We start from the raw sequence: 22,315 nt of genomic DNA, 5'->3' as shown, positions 1-22,315 counted from the left end.
TAGCTGTAAAGCCTTATTTTTGGTGCTAAAATATTACCTTTCTTTAACTCAGCCTTAGTGCTTTATAAGCAAATAACAGTTGTTCAAATATTGGAATCAATCACCAATAGCTAAGATGTCATTTTGTTCAGTTTTTGTTATCAGTGTCACCCTTTTACTAAGCATATAGCATGTGCACAACATCAACTTCTCTCTTCTTATCAAGGATATCACTCCAAAGCCTGCTGTACCCCATAGCAAGTCAACTGTATCTCTATGGAACCAGTTCATAGAAGCATACATCCTGTGCAGGATTAGAATATTAGCCAGAAGCTCTGGGCAAAGGTTCCATAGTTCTGGCTTTTCACAGTTAAAATAATTGCCTTTGATTATATCAGTCTGTGTAAAGTGAGCATTTGGCAGTCAGTATTGGCTGCCATCACTTGACTTTTCAAATTTACGATACTTGCATTGGTAACATTTTGAATACTCAGCAAATCATGTAAAGGAGACAAGTTTTTGTTTGGCATAGAACATTTCTGTAATTATAACTATTGCAAATGCTACAAGAATACAAGTTTTATTAAAATAATGAATGAAATTAATAAATATCAACCAGTTTTTGCCTGAACTGAGAATGCAAAGTACATAAGCAAGAATTGCACAGAAATGTTCTAATTTGACAGATATGCATTTTTACAATCCAGTTGGCCCCATGCACAAAATCTGGAACAAAAAATAACTTGTTCACAGTTATAGCATCATATATGGAAAAGCACCTTTGCCATTCTGCATTACTTACGAACCAGAATATGTCAATGCTATTTCTGAAACCTGCAGCATTACATATATTGTTCAGTCCAACCTTAATTGGACATTCCCATGAATGAATACATTTTTAAAAATTCATTGGGTTGTAAATTAGTCCGGTGTAAAACATGGGCAGAATGAGGCCCAGTTTCGGGGAGCGATGTCATGCACCCCAATAGAGGCTTGATGAAATTGTGTTGGACTATTTTTCAGGCGTTCCTGGCAACCTCCTAAAACAGGCATTAGATTGTTAACACATGTGAAATGATTGGCCTATGCCTGTTTCAGAACTCTTTAGGAAATTGTTGTCCTGAGGAATGGAGCTAAACTTGGGCCTGTTATGCCCAGCTTCACGAGGTGTAGATATGGCCTAGGAAACAATTACCACTGAAAAGATTTAATCACTTTTTAAAAAATTCATCTGGAGCCCTCCATTATTTCCTGCACTCACCTTAGGCTGCTGTAGCAAGGTAGATGTCTCGAAATTCCTTCATGCAGGAAGTTGGAGGCATGACAGCCAACAGCACCCACTTCACATATAAAAACAAAAAACTACTGCGGATGGTGGAAATCCAAAACAAAAACAGGATTACCTGGAAAAACTCAGCAGGTCTGGCAGCATCGGCGGAGAAGAAAAGAGTCGACGTTTCGAGTCCTCACGACCCTTCAGCAGAACTGAGTGAAGTTAGGAGAGGGGTGAAATATAAGCTGGTTTAAGGTTGTGGGGGGGGGGGGCGGGGGAGTTGGGGTGGGGGGGGAGTTGGGGGAGGGGGCGTTGGTTGTAGGGACAAGCAAGCAGTGATAGGAGCAGATAATCAAAAGATGTTACAGACAAAGGAACAAGAAGGTGTTAAAGGTGGTGATATTATCTAAGAGAATGTGCTAATTAAGAATGGATGGCAGGACACTTCACGCTGCTCAAAACCAACATAGGAGGCCCTGACAGGATCTCACAGGAACAGAGAAACCCCAACCCTTCAACTTCCAAAGGAGCTATCAGACCAATCCTATAAGCCAATGAAACAACACCAGAATCGATTAACTGATCCCGCTGGCATTCTGGTGCACTTATGACGCTTTTAATAGTTTCAGCAAGCAGAGGTTTCATGGAGCCTCTCATGTGGCAAACTGAAAATAATTTCCCAGGGAATTTCATGGCCTTTTCTCCACAGAGGAGGATCCTGGGATCTGCCCCATTTTGCCCCAAGGCACCCCCCTCCATCCCCACCCCAGCATGTGCCGAGTACAAGGGAGGAATTTCAAGTTTTAACATTTCAATTTTATAGATAGCCTAAAAAAGAAAATAAAATGAAAAAGTTGCACCGAATCATGGCAGGATTTTGCGTGCCCACCGGCATCGGGCATGTTTGGTGGCGTTGGCAGACAATATGGCAAGAAGGCCAAAAGTCGCTTTCACAGCGGCGTGAAACAAGTTTGCGATCGTCTACTCTGCGTTCCCTGCCATGGAATGTTGGGAACCGCTTCACCGTAAACATTAACCTATCATTATAAGGACTTCCTGCCGGACTCATTGCCCCCCCACCCCGCTGGATTGTCCACCCATGTCGGCAGAAAAACACATCAACGTACTTCACAACAGCACACAAGCAACGTGCACCTGGTGAGCTGCACTTCACTCGGGATTTCAAGGTGTGTTTGCTTACCTTGTTTCGGGCAGCATTCACAGTCATCAGCACCAGGCTTCACTGACAGTACCACATCACTTTTAGGGGGGCTCACGGGTAGGTCTCTATCTGCCAGATCAGCCACGTGTGGGTGGCTTTTTAATGGCTGCAGGGCAAGGTCTTCCTTGGTGAAGGGGGAGAAGTGGCCTCAAGTAAAGGAAGAGGCTGCAGGACGAGGGCTGTACTGGGGAAGGGGGGTATCCCAGGGTGTGTGTGGGGGCACATGTTGATCTGTGCAAGTGGCCTCAAGATGGTGAGGACTGAGGAGGCCGTCTCCAGAGGAGATGAGGCCAGATGGACATGTGAGGGTGTGTGTGAGAATGAGTGGTGATGTCCCTTGAGCTGGCCATGAGTGAGATGCCAGTGAATATGTGATGGGCTTGTGAGTGTGTGAGTTTAGAGTGATGAGATGGTTGCCATACCCTGGCTGCACAGATGAAATTACTCACCCTCTATCTGCGTTGAATGGCCAACGTTTTCAGTGCAGCATTGGCACTGACCACTGCTGCCACCGCCTGCCATGCTGGATTGGTGATGCCGCTGCCCATCCTGTGGCCAGAGTGGGGGTAGAGGACAACACAGTGGGTCTCCACAGCGTCCAAAAGGCATTCCGGTGATGCTTCACTAAACCTGGGGGCTGCGGTCTTTTTGCCTCTCGTGGACATCTTCCCTGCAATAGTTGTGGGCTGAAAGCACTGAGATGTGTGCGCGCGTCTGCACTTTAAATATGGTGCTCGGCGTGATGAAACAGCAAGGAAAGGCATGTTTCCCAGGAATACATAAATAATGTCGCGGGTTTGGGACAATACGGCATGAATACCTGCCATCGAAGCCATTTACCCACCCCCTACCACACTCAGTGCAAATCTGGAATGATTTCATCCAGTGAGTGAGCTCCCAGCCCATTCATTAGTAGTTAAGATTTCCTAATGGTATCCTAAACCACCCATTGAATCAATGTCAGATTGAGTTATTTTACACTTTGAAATTACAAAAGCATAGTCCACTAGTGTTTGTAAATCCTTCAACTTGTCATGAAGCAATAGAATAAATTCCTATTAACAAAGAAGAAGTCAGGAACTTGCTTACAGGCAAAAAAAATGTCTCTATGAAAGTGGCATTCACATTTTATTAAAGTAAATTGGAGCTAGGTTTAAATAAAAAAGCAAGCCAAAGTCTTGAGCCAACTTCTGCACCTGGTCATCAAACATGGTTTGTAATGCAGTCTTTTAAGCTCTCACTGGAATTAGGAAGAATAATCAAGAGTGTGAAGTGCAGCTTTTATTTTCTGCTGCAATCTATTCGAAAGAGACATGTACAAATCACCACTGTTTTTTTTAGTTCTTGCCCCTCAATATTGGTTGATTGTTACTGTATCCAGTGATTAAATATGTTATGTTTGGTACACTATATTATAGAATGCTGATTAGGCACCGCCAAGTCTCTAGAACTATTACCATCACCACTTGGGACTTGAGTTTGACTTGAACCCAAATGGCTGAAATATGTTATTTTTCACTAATGTCTTCCAAAAGTCAGAAATTAAGTATTTCAACATATGGCAATATCCAGAGGAGATGAGTCCGCGGAACAAAAAAAGAGCTTTATAGGGGAACTATACCTTGGGGAATGTACGCTCAGTTACCCATTTATATATCCATCAGGTTTTGCATTTGATAGGTTTGAACCTATACGGAATGATCAGGAATGATCAGTTGTTGAAAGATGGGCTACTGAATCTGAGAGACTGACAAATCTTCAAATTGATAGTGTAGTGCATATTTGGATGTAAATAGACAGAGGGAGAATCACGAAGCAAGTTACTAGCTGCCGTATCAGATTTTTATACACTGTTTAGAGGTCAACTTTATTTTCATAATGCACGTCTAACAGTATTTTCCTTGATTTCTCTGACTCAATTTTCTTCCTTACTCCCCTGAATGCAATGACTCATACTTGAGTACAAGTATTGGATGCCCTCCAAAATCTTGCTTGAGTGGCCATTTAGATCTGGAACCCTGAATGTCACTGGGCTATTTGACCATGGAAATCAATACAGCTATGTTCAATGCTGCTGTTAACCATAACTATAGATGTATACTTTCAGGTGCCGTTGAACAACAGCCACAAGCCAGATGTTTGGCTATTTCTGTTGCATTACTGGCCTCTAACACAAACTTACCAATCATACCTTGATGAATGGTAACAAATGCTTGGGTACTTCATTGAAGAACAACAAACTATATACGGGGTTACAAGAGAGCTCAACATAATATCCTTTCAACACTACTCCAACTGTTTAGTCACATGTTGGCTTGCATCACTTCCTGTGGCGATGATGTATTTTAACTATATACATATTCAGTGAAATGCTAATCAGAAACACTGCTTACATAAATTGCTTTAATATTAAAGCAATATCACAACAGCTTCCTTTCCAGAGTTGTTAAAACCAATTCTTTCTCAGCATCCTAGCTGAGATCAGTTATCCCAATATCAGTAAGGGATCAAACCTGAAACAGTCTAGTTCTGTGTGGCTCAACTGTACAGGGTATTAAGAAACTCTCATGGGGAAGTGTCAGGGGGCTTTTCAATTAAAAATCACAGAGCTACCAGTCTCTGGGCAAAGATCAATTACTACAGTAAATAGCCAATTGTTGCATTTACTTCATAGCTATGGGTTCAACAACAGGTTATTTTGCATGACTGGTAATCTAATCAACATTTAATGTGCAGAATACTTGAGAGAGCAAGCTGTTTATACTGATTTACATTCCCCTGCAGTACTATTCTCTTTCGATTCAACTTTCAGCTTTGCCATCCTATTCGCTGAGGCTGGAGTGTCTGTTAGAATAGCACTAAGGATGTTAAACAATGGGAATCAACTATACACTGTCAGAGGGAAGTCTTTAGTTTAAACCTGTCAACCCCTCATAAAAATGAACTGAAATTTTCAATAAAAGCTAAAAAACAGATGCAAGGACCAACTATGTCTTCAGACTTGGTTCAAAGCCTACTTTCACAATCAGTTTTAGATTACAGAAGCTTATAATTTATAACTGATCTTCCTCCCCACCAGTTTATTTAAATTTTGCAGGAGGGTTCGAGGTGTTGAAGCATTCTCCCTGTGGTCTGTTTTTTGGATGATTGTACAGTGATGGTGTTAATGCACTACCTTTTTCTGTGAGCATAAATGAAAATTGCTGACTTTTACCTCTTTTACAAAATTGATTCTTACTGGTCTCTTGTGAACATGTTGCAGTCTTTGAATTGATATTGTGCTAGTGCCTGTGATTGCTGTGGACCGCAGAGAGAACAACAGATGAAGCAATTCAAATTTTGTGTTCAGACGATAGAAGTGTTGAAGAATTATTAACGAGCTTACTACTGAAATACGATGGTGGATAACAACAATCTTCTTGTGGCCTTCCCTGTCAAGCAAATTCTTGACCTCTCGAATCTGTAACTAATGTCATTGAAATGGTGACCGAACATCCCTTGCAGGCCTCCCAGTCAATGGAGCAAAACTAAAAGTCAAAGCAATCACAACAACCCCTCTCAAGGCCAAGCATTCCAAAGACTGGACTCTGGAATATGGATCTGTCCGCTGAATGTTGAAGGTCTCACACAGGCTAATTGTGACCACCTGGAAAAGATGCTGAGAACAAATAACATTGATGTCCTCACATTACACACTAACGATGAGTGAGCCGGTTGATACAAGATCCATGTTATAAGCCAGCAACAACCTTACACCATGCAAAATATTGTCTGGTGATTTATGTGAAAGATGAAATTTCTATGTTACAATCCCAAGCATGAAACAAAGAGGTGCCTCCACGCAGCTAACAAGGTTGGCAAGTTGGCAGTTACCAAAGTCTATAAACCACCCCACCATCCCCACCCCCTCCAACGATGCCCTAAACCAGCTCTTCCATCCCCTCAACACACGACCATATATGTGGGAGACTTCAATAGTCACCATACAGAATGGGGCTACAATTTAAATGATAACAATGGGGAAGTCCTGACAGATTGGCTGTCAGCACAGGATGTTCATCTTGTGTACGATGCTAAACGGCGTGCAACCTTCTGATCAGTAAGATGGGGGAGGGAATATAATACTGACTGCACCATTGACTCATCAAATAGTGAAGGTATCTCTGTATGCTGGTCCCAAACTGTCTTTCCAGACTCCCCACACAGTCAACATAGGCCGATTACCAGCCATGTGAGGATTGAAATTCCTGTCATGTCAACAAAGCAAGTGCCAAGATGGAAGTTCCTTAAAGCAAAAGGGAGGTGGTGGCATAGTGGTATTATCACTAGACTAGTATTCCAGAGACCGAGGTTAATCCTCTGGGGGATCTAGGTTCAAATTCTACCATGGCAGATGTTGAAATTTGAATTCAATAAGAATCTGGAATTAAAAGTCTGATGATGACCATGAAACCATTGTTGATTGTTGGGGTTTTCCCGTTAGGGAAGGAAATCTGCCATCCTTACCTGGTCTGGCCTACATGTGATTCTAGACCCACAGCAATGTAGTTGACCCTTAAAAATAAATGCTGGCCTAGCCAGTGACATCTACAAATCCCATGGCTTGGATTTACTGCTGAGGTAGAGGAAACCATCCCCCATCACCAAAGCAGTATAATTGATTCTTTGCTGTAGCAAAGAAGAACTTCCCTTGAGATTTCAGAGAACCTCTGTTGGAGTTCTGAGTGTGAATACCAACAAACTGGAGAACCAGCAGCAGCCACATCACTACTTGAATCTTTGCACAGCCATAGACAACAAAGCTGGCTGGACTGTGTGGAATCCATGGACTCAAAGCACTCAAGCCATCGGGTCTAGAACCTCCTGAGGAAACTTGGAGTATCAAACCCAGCAGAGGCTGCTAATCCACAAATTAGTGCAAACACTGTTGCAGCCAAACTACTGACTGACTCAAAGTGATATGTCAATAAACAACACAAACAGGAGGTCAAGCAAACTCAAAGAAGCAATGGCGAGTTGTCCAGAGCCTTTCCCACTGTCAGATGACTTTACCCTCATGGAACTGAATGCTGGCCTAGCCACTACAAAAAAGGGCAAAGCTGCTGGGAAAGATGGTATTCCACTGGACTTCCTGCAACATCTTGGCTCACTGGCAAAACAATAGCTGCTGGCGCTCTTCACAACTGTTGTGAAGAACGGCTTCATTCCGCAAATCTGGTGTTAGGCAATGGTATTAGCCCTAGCAAAACCAGGAAAGCCAGCCGATGACTCTGGGAGCCTGTTTCACTGCTCTGTACAACCTATTGGCTCCTGGAATGCCTCATTCTTCCAAGAATTAGCTCTATTATCAACTCATCGCTCCTCCAAGAGTAGGCTGGCTTTAGGCCCCAACGCAGTTGCTGAGAAGAAGTTCATGTTATCACCACAAACATTGAGTCTTGTTTTCATTGCAAGCTCAAGACTGGAGCCACTTTCATAGATCTCTCCTCAGCCCATGGTACTGTGTGGAAACATAGACTGATGCTCAAACTGTTCCTGCTGCTGCCATGTGCCAAATGTCTCCAGCTGCTGTAGACATTTCTGAGCAACAGAAGGGTGAAGGTCTCCCCACAAGGCAAGGTCAGCACTCCAACAACACTCAACAATGTTTTCCCACAGGAAAGTGTCCTGGCACTGACACTTTTTAACATCTTCATAAGCGACACGCTCACCACATCATCACGGAGATTTAGTTACACTGCCGATATTGCCTTGACAACTCAGGCAAAATCTTTCCAGGAAAGGGAAGCCGTACTAAACTCTGACATCAAAAATAGCTGAATATTTATACATGTGGAGACTGCAGCTGAACCCAGCCAAGTCCATTCCATCTTGAAAATCACAAGGCATGCAACACCCTAAGTGTTACCCGCTGAGGAGAAAAAGCTTCGTACTTCTGCCGTAGCTCTGGTCTTCTCAACCTTTGAGCACTGTGAACCTGGGTGGGCCTCAAGTTGTCACACCAAATCATTGACACACAACGTCACTAAGGAGGATAACCTCTGGAGTTCTGAGATCAACTCCAGTTCAGTGGTTACCAGTCCCCTCAAATATCGCTGCTCCCACCATTCGCTGAAAGCAGCAACATGTATTATTTGGACCCCTCCCCTGCAGAGAGCTTCAAAATCTCACCAACTCACCACATGGCTCTACAAAACCCCATCTAGGCACGAATTGAACATCTCCAACTCCGTAACGCTGATGAAACCTAGAGGAAAGCTTGGGCAGAAAACAACTTCTCAAAGAAACACATTGGACAGAATATTCTGCTCCCACCAGCAGTGGGAATCATGGTGGGAGGGGGCACTTAATTTGGCAGGAGGCAAAAAATCTGTTTCCCGACTGACAATAAACTATTAGACCATAAGACCGTAAGACCTAAGAGCAGAAATGGGCCATTTGGCCCATCAAATCTGCTCCACCATTCAACGAGATCATGGCTGATCTGACAATCCTCCACTCCACTTTCCTGCCTTTTCCCCATAACCCTTGATTTCTTTACTGATTAAAAATCTGTCTATCTCCACCTTGAATATACTTAGTGACGCAACCTCTAAAGCCCACTGTGGTAAAGAATTCCACAGATTGACTACCCTCTGAGAGAAGAATCTGTTGGAAACTGTTGGAATTTTATTCTCCTGGCTTTCAAGGCAGGTTGAGCTTCCCGACAAACAATGTCAGGAACCCTATTTGTATTGATTAGCATCTAGGGAAGGGGGGTAGAGTTTCTTAGAGGGCAGGGGTGGTGGCATTAACAGTGGGGTCCTGGGGGGGAGAACTCAGGGCACTAGTGATAGGAGGGAACAGTCACAGTCAGAGGGGGGAGTGGGATGCGATAGGATAGCAGGTTCAGTGCAAGAGTCTGGTAGGCAAAGGTCTTATTGGGGGTGGGGGGTCACAGAAGGGGAAAAGACAGATGGTTCAGATAATGGTAGGGGGCAGATGGGTATGGAGATGGTAATGGGTGTCAGCGCTAAGGGGAGGAGAGGCATGTGGAGGTGGATCGTGATAAGGTCCAGGATAGGAGGGGGAGGTTCAAGGGTGACAGAGGGGAGAGGAATGGTGATATTGGGTGGGCCTTTGGTGATGAAAGGAAGTTGGTGGGTGACAGGGGGAGGGTAGAAGGTGATGGAGTGAGTTTGAAAGGTGACGTGCACCGTCTGTCCAAACTGACCTTGACCACTCAATTAGTCAGTCAGTGAGATCCCTCGAGGTGAGAGGAGAGTCTTTTCGAGTGGGTAGAGTTCAATGTCAGCACAAGTGGCCAACTAAAGTGACACCCTAATCATTATGAGGCAACTGGATGTCAAGAATACTCAGTTGTGTTCTCCTTTCTATGGTGAAGCCCACACAGCAGCAAGTTTGTCCCGACTCATGAGCCCCATAACATCGAGATCCCAGCAAAGTGTGGAGCTGCTAGTCATTCTGTGCCATTTGCCTTCAGCTGCAGTCAGAGGCAGGGATGAAGGGAGGGAGGGAGGGAGGTGGATGCCTCCAAGGCTGGTGGAGGGCAGCCAAATCGGGTCTCCAAACCTCCATCCTCCAAGGTGAATGGTTAGCCTTTCTATGTTGCCAAGTCAGGGTCTCTTGAGAGAATGTCAAAAATAGCGCAGACAAATGGATAAGTGTCCAAGTGAGGCTCCTTGCACATGGCTCTCATCATCTTGGTCAAAGAGCAATATCTCCATGTGCATTCATGTATGTACGGGAGGAACACGCATCTCTGGTCCTCCAGGGTGTCCTTTACCTGAAAGGGATGGGGTGGAGATGCCATGTTTAGTCGGAGGCCAGGTGAAGAGCTTAGCACTTGCCTGCTGGCTTTGAGATGGAGAGAAACTGGTAAAGGACATACTTGCTTAATGTATCACTTCAATTCATTCAAACATCCATTGAGCCATTGATGATGCCGGCTGTAGGCAACCCTGTCTTGGTAATGGCTCTCATCCAGATGAGGAGAAGGGGGACCTGTTGCCAGTTGACACAGGGCCATGAAGAGCAAGGGCCTGCTCAATACACCACACTCCCATCACTCGCCCAGCAGCAATTCCAGGCATTCAAGGCTCACGCATAACATCCAGATATTCCACCTCACTCTCATAAAACCTACTAATTCTGCCAACTTCACACCCACCTCTTGCTGCCTCCACAAACCTACAGCTTTTCAGCTATGGCAGGCACATGATCCAACACATTGTTACACAATAACTAACATTCTGCTCTCTCTCTTGCAAGTCAAACTGATACATGATAGAAGGAAACAGAGCAGAACTGGTGAAGGACAAGGTCATCTGCATCTTCTGAGTCCGGCAGAGATGAATGTCAACATCATGGGTCCATTTGAGGCCGAACCAGTGTTTTATAAATGCTCACCATAACCTCTTTGCTTTTATACTCTATGTCTCTATTTATAAAGCCCAGGATCCTGTATGCATTATTAATCACTTTCTCAACTTACCCTGCCACCTTCAATGATTTATGCACCTATAGCCCCAGGTCCCTCTGCTCTTGCACCCTCTTTAGAATTAGCTTCATATATAGGGATGTTAGAAAGTTGCTCACATGCCATCTTTCATCATCACAGGAACAATTTTGTTTTTGCAAGAAGGTAATATATTATTGTTCGTATAAACACATCCATCCTAACTGTTAAATTTAGTGCACTGCAGAGCAGTATTAGGCTAAAGTCAGAAGCTATTCATCAAAGTCATATATTTTTCATTCACACTCATTACTAATTGATTCCTTTTGTTTAATCTGGTTTTAAGATAGATACCTGCAAGAGATGTGGTCTGACATTCCAGTACGGTTAGGCTGGCCTGTAATCAGACACAGCTGTATGTCTGCATCAATCATTTATAAGTCAAACAGGTAGAATGTGGAGCTTATGTGTTAACCTAAATTTGGTGACTTGGATTGTGTAATTTTGCTTTTTCATGTAGCATGTGTGCACCTCACATATACTTCATTAAAACTTTTTTTGGCTCCATTTTAATTAACAGAGAAAATGGTACAACTCAAAGGATTTCCTTCAGACTTGGACACATAACTCTTTGAAACAGTATATGGCCTAAGTAATATCAAAAGTTAAATAAACATACTTAGACTGGAAAAGAAATAATAAACTGCAACCCATTTTTGCTGATCTATAAAACTGTGGTTCCAAAATTAAAGCTGCAAACTTGTCAAGTCTTTTATAAAATCAATTCCAATTTCAATCACCTTAAAGAAATTTATCAGCAGAATAAGAGAGACAACCTTTCAACACTGAGAATATTAATAACAGGCTGGGGTGGGGAGCAGCATGCATGGTCCTGGTAAAGCAGCTTTGACAGTAAACAGCACATAAGAATGCATGGGTCACAGTCTTACTTCATAATTCACTTTCAAAGATAATCCAAGAAGATTAGTTTACCACTTTAGAAATTAACCACTTAATATTTGATCGAGTCTAAAATAGTTTTCACAGGTTGTAAGTCTTCAAAAATTGCATAGATATCTAAACTCTCAACATATTTCACTGAGGGAGATTTCCAGGATAGGAATACATTAGAGGGCCTCTGATACAACTTCCCAAATCATTATAATGGCTAGCGTGAAATCGCCCAAATAAAAGCTACTATTTTACACCTCACCCGTGGAGGGAAAGGTTTTACTGTCTTGAGAAGGTCGGAAGACTCAAGGTGACTCACAACAAATTTAGAGAAAGGGGATAGTGCCCTGTTAAAACAAAGAGTAAGGAATAAACTAAATAGAAGGACTGTAACCTTCCAAATACTAAATAACAAAGGAGAAAATTCCACAGTCTGCTCAGATTCTATTGTGTTCAATTGAAAAATATTATAAACAGATGTCAACCACACATGATTGAGGTTAACTTGATACTAATGCAGTATTATGTTTTATATAGATTTGCACTTATTGTCTTCTTCTAGCTGCATGCCATAAATTTGACTAGAAATTGATACCAATGTCTATTGCATTACCCTGTAAATGTATTAGAACCTTATGAGAAGCTGGTCACAAAAAAGTATTCCATGATCCCTACTTTCATGACCTTACAGATAAATGTGTTTTCCATGCAACGGATGCCGTCTCAGGTGAAGAACTCATCGTGATATCTGAGAAGGTGGAGGAAGCGGAAGAAGTGGCTCCAAGGAAGATGAAAGAAACAATTCAGAAAGCTCTGAGGAACCAACACCAAAGGAACACAGTAGGTGCACTAGCTCCATCTCGGGAGGGAAAATTTACTTTCCTTTTCATGCACAGCACTTCTGATTTCTGACATGTTTTGACACGTATTACTTTATTCACTGAATCCTGATTTCTTTAAATATTTCAGATAGCAAGTAACTTGCCTGATGCAAATTACTTCATTATAGATGCTGATTAGTTTGAACATTATCTTACTATTACTATTACTGTTCTTTTAAATTGAATACCTCATACATTGCAATCCAAATTCTTATTTTTAAAAGTCACCTGTTGATCAATTAAGCATCAGGTTTAGCATCACAGTGAAGGTTAAAATTCTACAGTGTATAACAGGTACATGCTTATGCAAAACAATCTAGTGAGCAACAAGCAGGAGGAGGCACTGAACATGCATTCATTGATATACCCATTCTTAAAACCACTCATAAAAGCTTGGATAGTGCCACTCTGGCTTATTCAAGTGAAATCTAGATCCAAATTTTATCTCAGCTTATGAATTTTGTGCAGTATTTTATTTAAAGCTGATGTAAACTAACAGTAATTACCAAAATTCTTAAGCAGAGCAAGAGTTACTCTATTTTGTCATAACTGTGCTTTATTAGAGACTGTGAATAACCACCTGGAAAAAGTACCAGACACTGTCGATAACTTTGGACTGTTATATTATGACACACCTGTTAAATGCTATGCAATGAGTTTATAAATATCTTCCTGAGTCCTTACTTCATTGTTTAGTTAAAAACATATTAACTAGTGGGGTCTTAAATATCTGGAGGAAAATTAATGCAGCATTTCTGAAGGCCTCAGTTTCGCTAATGTGAATTTGCTGCCTCACATTCAGAACATGACCTTCAGGACCTGTTGAACATAAGCCTTCGAGATAATGCATAAAGAGAGCAATCAGTTCATGAATATTTAAAATTTACAAGTGTGTACTGTGTTTCAACAGTAATAAAACGTGAATTTAGCCATATAACTATATTAAAAAACCAGAATAAAGTCAGTGCCAGAAATGGTCACTGTTAGTGACTAAAAGAATGGAAATCACTTATACTGATACACCCTCAGATTGATGTGCCGATTACAGTGATGCCAGTGGTCAGTGCAAATGCAGCCAGACAATACCACAATGTAGATCAGATAAGGGCAATGTCATGGGGAATCTGAGAAAGTGCTGGTTTTACAGAGGCAGAGAAAGCAACAATAATTTGCCTTTATTTAGCACCTTTAATGTAGTTTTTTTTTGTTATTCTTTCATGAGATGTAAGCATCGCTGGCAAGCATTTCTTGCCCATCCCTTATTGCCCTTCAAGGCACTTCACAGGAACATAATTGAACATAAACATTGACACCTAGACGAAGGAGACATTTAGGATAAGAGATCAAATGAGCATTTCACGGTTTTGTCATTGTGGCAACCAATTGAATAATTATCAAGGTACAGGCTTTAATAACATCTTGAAATACAAACCACATGTGATCAACATCCCTGCTATCAAACTCAATATTCACATCCTCCATCACCAGAACACTATGGCTAGTGTTATCCACAGGATGCATTATCCAAATGATGCACTTCATAAACTCAAAAATCTACTGCAACAGCACCTTTCACCCCCACAACCCCCACCACCAAGAAAGACAAGAGTAGCAATGTCACAGGAAGATTCCCTCCATCTTGTACCTTGTTTAATATATCATTGCTTCTTCATTGTCACTGGGTCTATAGTTAGCATCCTTCTCTCTGCGAGAGTTGATGAGAATGCAGCCTCAGAACTTTGGTGAGGCCAGATGAGATCATCTGCTGCACTTCTCTTGTCGGCTGAACAAGTTAATACTAGGAACATACGATTTGAAGCAGGAATAGGCCATTTGGCCCTTCGAGTCTTCTCGGCCACCCTATAAGGTCATGGCTGATCTAGTTGTGGTTTCAACTCTCACTTTCCTATCTGACCCCATAACCCTTGATTCCCTTGTTTATCAAAAAATATGTCTACCTCAGCCTTGAATAAATTCAGTGACACAGACTCCACTGCTTTTTGGGAAGAGAATTCCACATACTAATGGCCCTTTGAGAGAATAAAATTCTCCTCACCTCCGTCTTAAATGGAAGACCTCTTATTCTTAAATTCCAGAGAGGAAAAGTGTGCACAAGTGTCGCACATGGGATTGTCCCTTGCTGGTGGTGCAGGATAATCTCTACTGATGCCTTGTTTACAGGGCTGGCATCTGCTTTAAAGCTTCTGAAACCACATATTGTTGTTTTGGTGGTGAACTCCTGCCCACAGCTGGTGCCGTTATTTCCATCAGTCATCAGCTGGAGTTGCCCACTTGCCATGATTGATGTTGAGGGTTTCATGTCTCTTTTGATAGCATCCTTAAATCAGAGCTTTGGGAACCCTACTGGTCTCTTGGCACAGACCATCTCCCTCTATAGCATATCCTTGGGGATGCGGTCATCTTCCATCCTGTGCACATGCCCAAGCCAGTGAAACCTTCTTTGCTTGATGAACTCCAGCATGCTTGGCATGTTTGCCCTAGAAAGGACTGCAATATTGATGAATGAGTCTTTCCGTGCGATACCAAGGTTGTGTCGTTGACACCGGAGTTGGAAGCTATTGAGCCTTTGTTCTTGGTAGATGTAAGTTGTCAAGGCTTCCCTGCCATACAGCAATGTGCTGAGGATACGGGCCTTGTAGATAAGCATTTTGATGCTGTGGGTCAGTTTGTTGCAATTCCATGCCTGTTTTGTTATCAGCCAAAGTTGGTGGCTGCCGAATGTATGACACAAAGGCCATCACTTTGTACAAGAACAAAGGCAGTCGAGGCAATTGCAACCACTTCCAGGGTATCTCACTCCTCAGCATCAATGGGGAGGCCTTTGCCAGAGTCATTCTAACCAGTTTCCATCGACTAGCTAACAGAATGTACTGGGAAGCACAATGTCTAGCTGTGATTGGACTCAACAACATTGGAAGCAGTCAGCAAATTCTACTAGCTTGCATCTAAACAACCTGTCTCTTGATGAATAGCTCATCACATGCATTGGAAAGGCAGTCCCTGGGTCAAAATCCAGATATTCCCTTATTAAGTACAAGCACCACACGGACAGCAGCAGGTTAAGGAGAAGGCCCATCACCAATTTCTCAGGGTAACTTGGGATGCACAATAAATATGGCTTTGTCACCCCATCTTGAGAAGAAATAAAAAACAACACATTAGATTTTTGTTTAAATCAAACAAGGGGCCCCACTTCTCATTTAATTCACTGGCACTCAATTGACCCATGAGGAAAAGAACAGATTTTTCCTTTCAGTTGAAATGCATATTTTTGATCTCATAAGGCAGCCTCCCCACATCCCCTCCAGATTCCCCTCCTCCCTATTTCCCTGCTTCTCTGTAGCTGCTGACCATTAGACCAGGAGATGGATCCATATGAAGTTTGTAAGTATTTCATGCACTTCTGAATAAGTACTGCAGCTTGAAACCTCTGAGCCTTATTTGCTGCCAGCAACTACTAACATCATGAGATGCGTGCTCATCAATAATTGTCTCTAGTTGCATCAATCTAATGTACAAAAAGGAAGAAAACCTATCTATCCATCTATTGGAAGTCTTACAAAGGTGCTCTCTGGATCACAGCAATCCGTCTAACAGTAATTCTTCTGTTGTGGAAGTCTAACAGCCAAGTGACTGGATTAAAACAATAAACTTGATCTGGGAGCTGTTCTTACATTTTCCTGACTGATCCACTGTAGTGTACTCATGTTGAGGCCTTTAGATTTGGTGTTCCGCTCCCTGCAGGTTAATAAAACAGACACACATCAGTATTCACAGCTCTTCAAAAGAAAATGGTGCTGTCATAAAATGGCCAGTGAAATCAAGCAACGAATTTTAGAATTGAATAAGGAACCACAAGTATGTTTGTAGCTTGAGTTTTTTTTGAGAGCAAAACTATTTTTACGAAGTGTTTTCTACTTTCTCTTGCTCTACCTTTGATCTAGGTGTTTAATGTGAGAGGGTGGGTTTGTGGTGCATATCACAGGCCTCTGACAATAATAGCTCCCAATGGAGGAGTGTTTGGCTTTTCCTTGGCACACAGCAAGTTGTGCAGCAAGCTGGAGTAGCTAATAAAAGGGCCTTATTCAACATTGTATAATTTTAATAGCAATGGTAACTTATTTAAAATGTTGGCCAGGATCTGTCTGGCTGACGGGGTCTCAGCCACTGGTCTTAGAACTGGCAGGGAACCCCTGTCATTTCCATGGGGAAGGCCCGATGGAATCATGTAGCCTTCAGACACTTAAGTGGCCACCATCCCCATGTTTAAAGATCCACAGTGGAGGTCCCACCCGCTGCGAGCTACCAGCCAATCAGAGGCTGACAGCTTTTCATTGCCACCAGCGCTAGTGGAAACGGTGGCTGCTGGTGGCACTTGCACCCACCAGAGGCCCAGGATCATCATGGGATCCCAGGCCAAAGATGAGTGAGAGCAGGATGGAGGTCACGGGGTAGGTGGGGTGTCATGGGAGGGGAGTCAGAGGGGTGTAGGAGGCAAGGGCAGCAGGGTGGCTTTCAGTGGCTCACCCCCTCCTGATGCCAGGTCCCTCATCGGACACAGAGGACCTGACTAGGAGGGCCCCCATCAACGGTAAATCTGAGAGGGTTTGCTGGGGGAGCCTTCCAGGGGTGCCAGAAGCTGTGCAGCCCCCATTTAATCCCTGAACTACCACTAAATTGTGCAGGCTCAGAAATTATAGGTGTCAATTGGCTCATTAATGAGCCTAATTAACATCCCACTGCTGCAGGCGGGGAATCCCACATCATCTGCTTTCACCTTCTTACTTAATCAGGGGAGACTGGCAAGGGACCATTCTCGTGATTAAGTGGGCCCGACCACCATGTTTTCTGTCACAACAGGCAGCATTAAATCCAATCCATTAACTGTTTTATGTTCTCATTGCTTTTGAAAATATTTTCTTTCCTCTGTCTATTCCCTCCTTTTTTGGTTTCTTTTCACCCTTTTCATTTCTACTCACCTGTGCTATCATCACCTGGTTAAGGATCACGTATTCTAAAGGCATCTATCAACATTACCTGCTGAGATAATAAAGGGTTGACATGTCTTCATTACCTTCTATTGTTGGCTCCTCAGGGGAAATACCCAGACAGGCTTGTCTAAAATAGGAATAGAGGAGCAGGAGTAGGCCATTCAGCCCCTCCAGCCTGCCCCGCCATTTAATAAGATCATGGTTGATCTGCCCCAGGCCTCAACTCCTCTTTCGTGTCAGCTCCTCATAGCCCTCAGCTCTCCGATATTTCAAAAACCTATCTACCTCCTCTTTAAATACTTTCAGTGATCTAGCCTCCACAACTCACTTGGGTAGAGAATTCCAGACATTCACTGCCCTCTGAGAAAAGAAATTCCTTCACGTCTCAGTTTTAAATGAGTGTCCCCCTATTGTGTAACTACGCCCCCTAGTTCGAGAATCCCCCTCTAGTGGAAACATCTTCTCAACATCTACCCTGTCAAGCCCCTCAGAAGCTTGTACATTTCAATAAGATCACCCCTCATTCTTCCAAACTCTAATGAATAAAGGCCTAACCTGTTTAGCTGTTCTTGATAAGTCAACCCCTTCATCCCAGGAATCAACCGAGTGAATCTCTTTTGAACTGCCTCCAATGCTAATATATCCTTTCTTAAATACAGTGACCAAAACTGTACACAGTACTCCAGGTGCGGCCTCACCAACACCCTGTACAGTTGTATCAAGACTTCCCTATTTTTAAACTTCAATCTCCTAGCAATACAGGCCAAAATTCCATTTGCCTTCTTAATTACTTGCTGTACCTGCATGCTAACTTTTTGTGTTTCACACACAAGAACACCCAGATCCCTCTGTGCTGCACTTTTTTGGAGTCTCTCTCCATTTAAATAATAATCTGTCTCTTGATTCTTCCTACCAAAGTGCATGACCTCACATTTTCCTACATCAAACTCCATTTGCCAAGTTTTTGCTCACTCACTCAACCTATCTATATCCCCTTGCAGATTCTTTATGTCCTCATCACAACATGCCCTTCCACCTATTTATAATGGACTCTAGCATTTTCCCAACGATAGATGGTAGGCTGGCTGGCCTATAGTTTCCTGCTTTTTGTCTTCCTCCCTTCTTGAACAGGAGCATCACATTAGCGGTTTTCCAATCTGCTGGGACTCTCCCGGAATACAGTGAATTCTGGAATATTTCAACCAATGCCTTCACTATTTCTGCAGCTACTTCCTTTAAAACCCTTGGTGCAGGCCATCAGGTCCTGGCAACTTGTCTGCCTTTAGTCCCATTAGTTTCTCAAATACTTTGTCCCTTGTGAAAGAGACTGTTACAAGATCTTTCCTTCCATTAGCTCCTTGCTTATCTAATATCTCTGGGATGTTTACAGTGTCCTCCACCATGGTGACCAATGCAAAATATTGGTTTAAATTATCTGCCATTTCCCTGTTCCCCATTATCAATTCTCCAGTCGCATCTTCCAAGGGTCCCATGCTCGCTTTAGCCACTCTCTTTTTAAATACCCGTAGAAGCTCTTGCTGTTTGTTTTCATATTTCTTGCCAATTTACTTTCATAATCAATTTTCTCCCTCATTATTTGCTTTTTAGTCATCTGCTGCTGGTTCCTAAAAAATTCCCAGTCCTCTGGCCTACCACTAGTTTTCTCTGCTTTGTATGCCTTAGTTTTTGATTGGAAACTCTCCTTGATTGCCTTTGTTAACCATGGGTGGTTCATCCTTCTCATCAAGTCCTTCTTTTTGACGGGGATAAATTTTTGCTGAGCATTATGAAATATCTGCTTAAATGTCTGCCACTGACCTTCCCCTTAGTCTATTTTCCCAGCCCACTTTAGACAACGCTCTCTTCATACCTCTATAACTGCCCTTTTTTAAGTTGAGGACACTGGTTTGAGACCCAAGTTGCTCGCCCTCAAACTGAATTTGAAATTCTACCATCTTGTGACCACTACCCCCTAGAGGATCCTTAACTACGATATCTCTTATTAATCCCACCTCATTACACATTACTAGATCTAAAATAGCCTGTTCCTGGCTAGGTTCTGCAACGTATTGCTCTAAGAAACAATCCCTGATGCACTCTACAAATTTGTCTTCCATGTTACCCCTGCCAATCTGATTTATCCAGTCAATATGCAGGTTAAAATCGCCCATGACAATTGTAATGCCTTTCTTACACACCTCCATTATTCTCTGATTTATACTTTGTCCTACAGTGAGGCAACTCTTTGGGGGCCTATAGACAACTCCCACCCATGACTTCTTCCCGTTGCTATTCCTTATTTCCACCCAAACTGATTCCACATCATGATCTATTGCACCTGTATCACTACTTAACATCGCACTGGTACCTTCCTTTATTAACAAAGCTACCCCACCTCCTTTTCCTTTTTGCCTATTTTTCTGGAATGTCGAATACCCTTGAATATTGAGTTCCCATCTTGGTCACCCTGCAACCACGTCTCTGTAATAGCTATCAAGCCATATTCATTTATTTCTGTCAACTCATCTATCTTTTTACAAATGCTGCGTGCATTCAGATAAAGAGCCTTAAGCTTTGACTTTTTATCATTATTGCTCATTCTGGTTCTAATTCCTGCTGCACTCTTCTGACTATATTTTCTGCACCTTCCTGTCACACTTTGAATATCATTCGCCTCTTCACTACCCCGCACCTCTGCTCTCTCGCTTCTTTTTGATTATTTAAACTTCCCCTCAATTGAAACCTCCACCCCACTAATTAGTTTAAAGTCCTATCTACAATCCTAGTTATACAATTCGCCAAGACACTGGTCCCAGTATGGTTCAAATGAAACCCTTCCCAATGGACGAGCTCTCTCCTTCCCCAGTACTGGGGCCAGCACCTCATTAATCGAAACCCATTTCTCCCACACCAATCTTTGAGCCACGCATTTACCTCTCTATTCTTATTTACCTTACACCAATTTGCACGTGGCTCAGGTAGTAATCCGTAGATTTTTAATTTAGCCAATTTAGCTAATTTAGCAGCCAACACTTGCTGCAGATGTGGTCACTGTGGATCGCACCAGCGTCCACCAGCTCCCACATACTACAGCTGCAACACATCGCCTGCCCAGCCATCTCTATTCTATTTAATTAATTAATTTTGGTGTTAAATACTTTAAAAGTGAATTTCTTAACTGTACTCTTCAGCTGTAATAACGTCTCCTGACTTAAACCACTTGGCCAATCATAAGAGACACAGAAGAGATACCCACCAATCAGCTATCTGTTTTCCTTTGATGTCACACTTCGGCTCTGACATGTAGAAGCAGATTGAAGGGGCTCTCTGCTGTCGGTTTTTACCTCCCGCCACCCCTGCTCTTCTCATGCAGGTCCACTCGCCGTGTGCTGGTTCTCCCTCTCTGCCACCAGTTTTTATCTCCTGCCGCTGCTGTCCTTCTCATGCAGGTCCACTCGCTGTGTGCTGAACAGTATTTACCTGCCTTGGTTCCCTAACTCCTAGGGAAAAACTTTCCATCCATCAGGGGTGGAAAAGCGGGAGCGGGTGCAAGGGGGCAGACTCCCGATCGGCGGCCCCAGTCGGGGGCGCGCCGCCATTTTACACGCTATGCGCCCCCTGTGCGGGCGGGGGGGGGGAATTCCCTCAGCCGAGAGTGCGCTCTTTCGCACATGCGTGCGATAGCGTGCACAGATCTCCCTGAGTCTAAGTGCTGCCTCAGGGAGATAGGCTCTATTTTGAAACTTATAATAAAGGAGTTTAAAAATTTTCCCTGCCATGTCCTGTCACATGAGTTGGGACATGCCCATAACTTTTATTGCAACCCCTCATTAAAATTTTAAAACCCTCATGAAGCCTCATCCCGCCAGTGGATGAGGTTTCATGTTTTTTCACAAGCCCGCCTGGGGTCCCAGCCTGCCTGCCAACTTTAAGGTCCATTAATGAGCTGAATTCGTTTCTTAATGGCCTTAACAGGCCGTTGACAGGTCGGTGGGCACACAGCGAGTCGGCTGTGTGCCCGCCGACCTGAAAATGTAAATGACGTGGGGTGACATCGGGAGTTCCACCCAACGTCACCCCATGTCATTTTATGCGTCGGTGTGCGGGTCCCGCCCCCTGCGCTTCGACAGAAAAATTCTGCCCCTAATGCCCATGCCTGACAAAAATCTATCAATCTCAGATTTGAAATTTTCCTTAACTTTTTGGGGGAGAGAGTTCCACATTTTCATTCGCCTTTGTGCAAAAAAATGCTTGTTGACTGCCTGGATCTAATTTTATGGCTATACCCGCTTCGTTCTGGGCTCCCCCACCAGATGAAATATATGGCTTCTCTCTATTTACCCTATCAACTTTTTTAATCATCTTAAACTCCTCAATTAGATCAAACACGAATAGAATCTGAGGCAAGGCAGTCTCCTATGACACAACAGTTTGTGTACTGTGGGCCACTGTCATACTGGTGTGAATTTACACAAAATGTCAAAAAGTGTCAAATGCCGCAGTGAGTTACATCATATGCACTGATTCTAGGCACACAAA

Source organism: Cetorhinus maximus, chromosome 1 (genome assembly GCF_964194155.1).
Source record: "Cetorhinus maximus chromosome 1, sCetMax3.hap1.1, whole genome shotgun sequence".
NCBI classification, from domain to species: Eukaryota; Metazoa; Chordata; class Chondrichthyes; order Lamniformes; family Cetorhinidae; genus Cetorhinus; species Cetorhinus maximus.
This window is presented reverse-complemented; position numbering follows the sequence as displayed.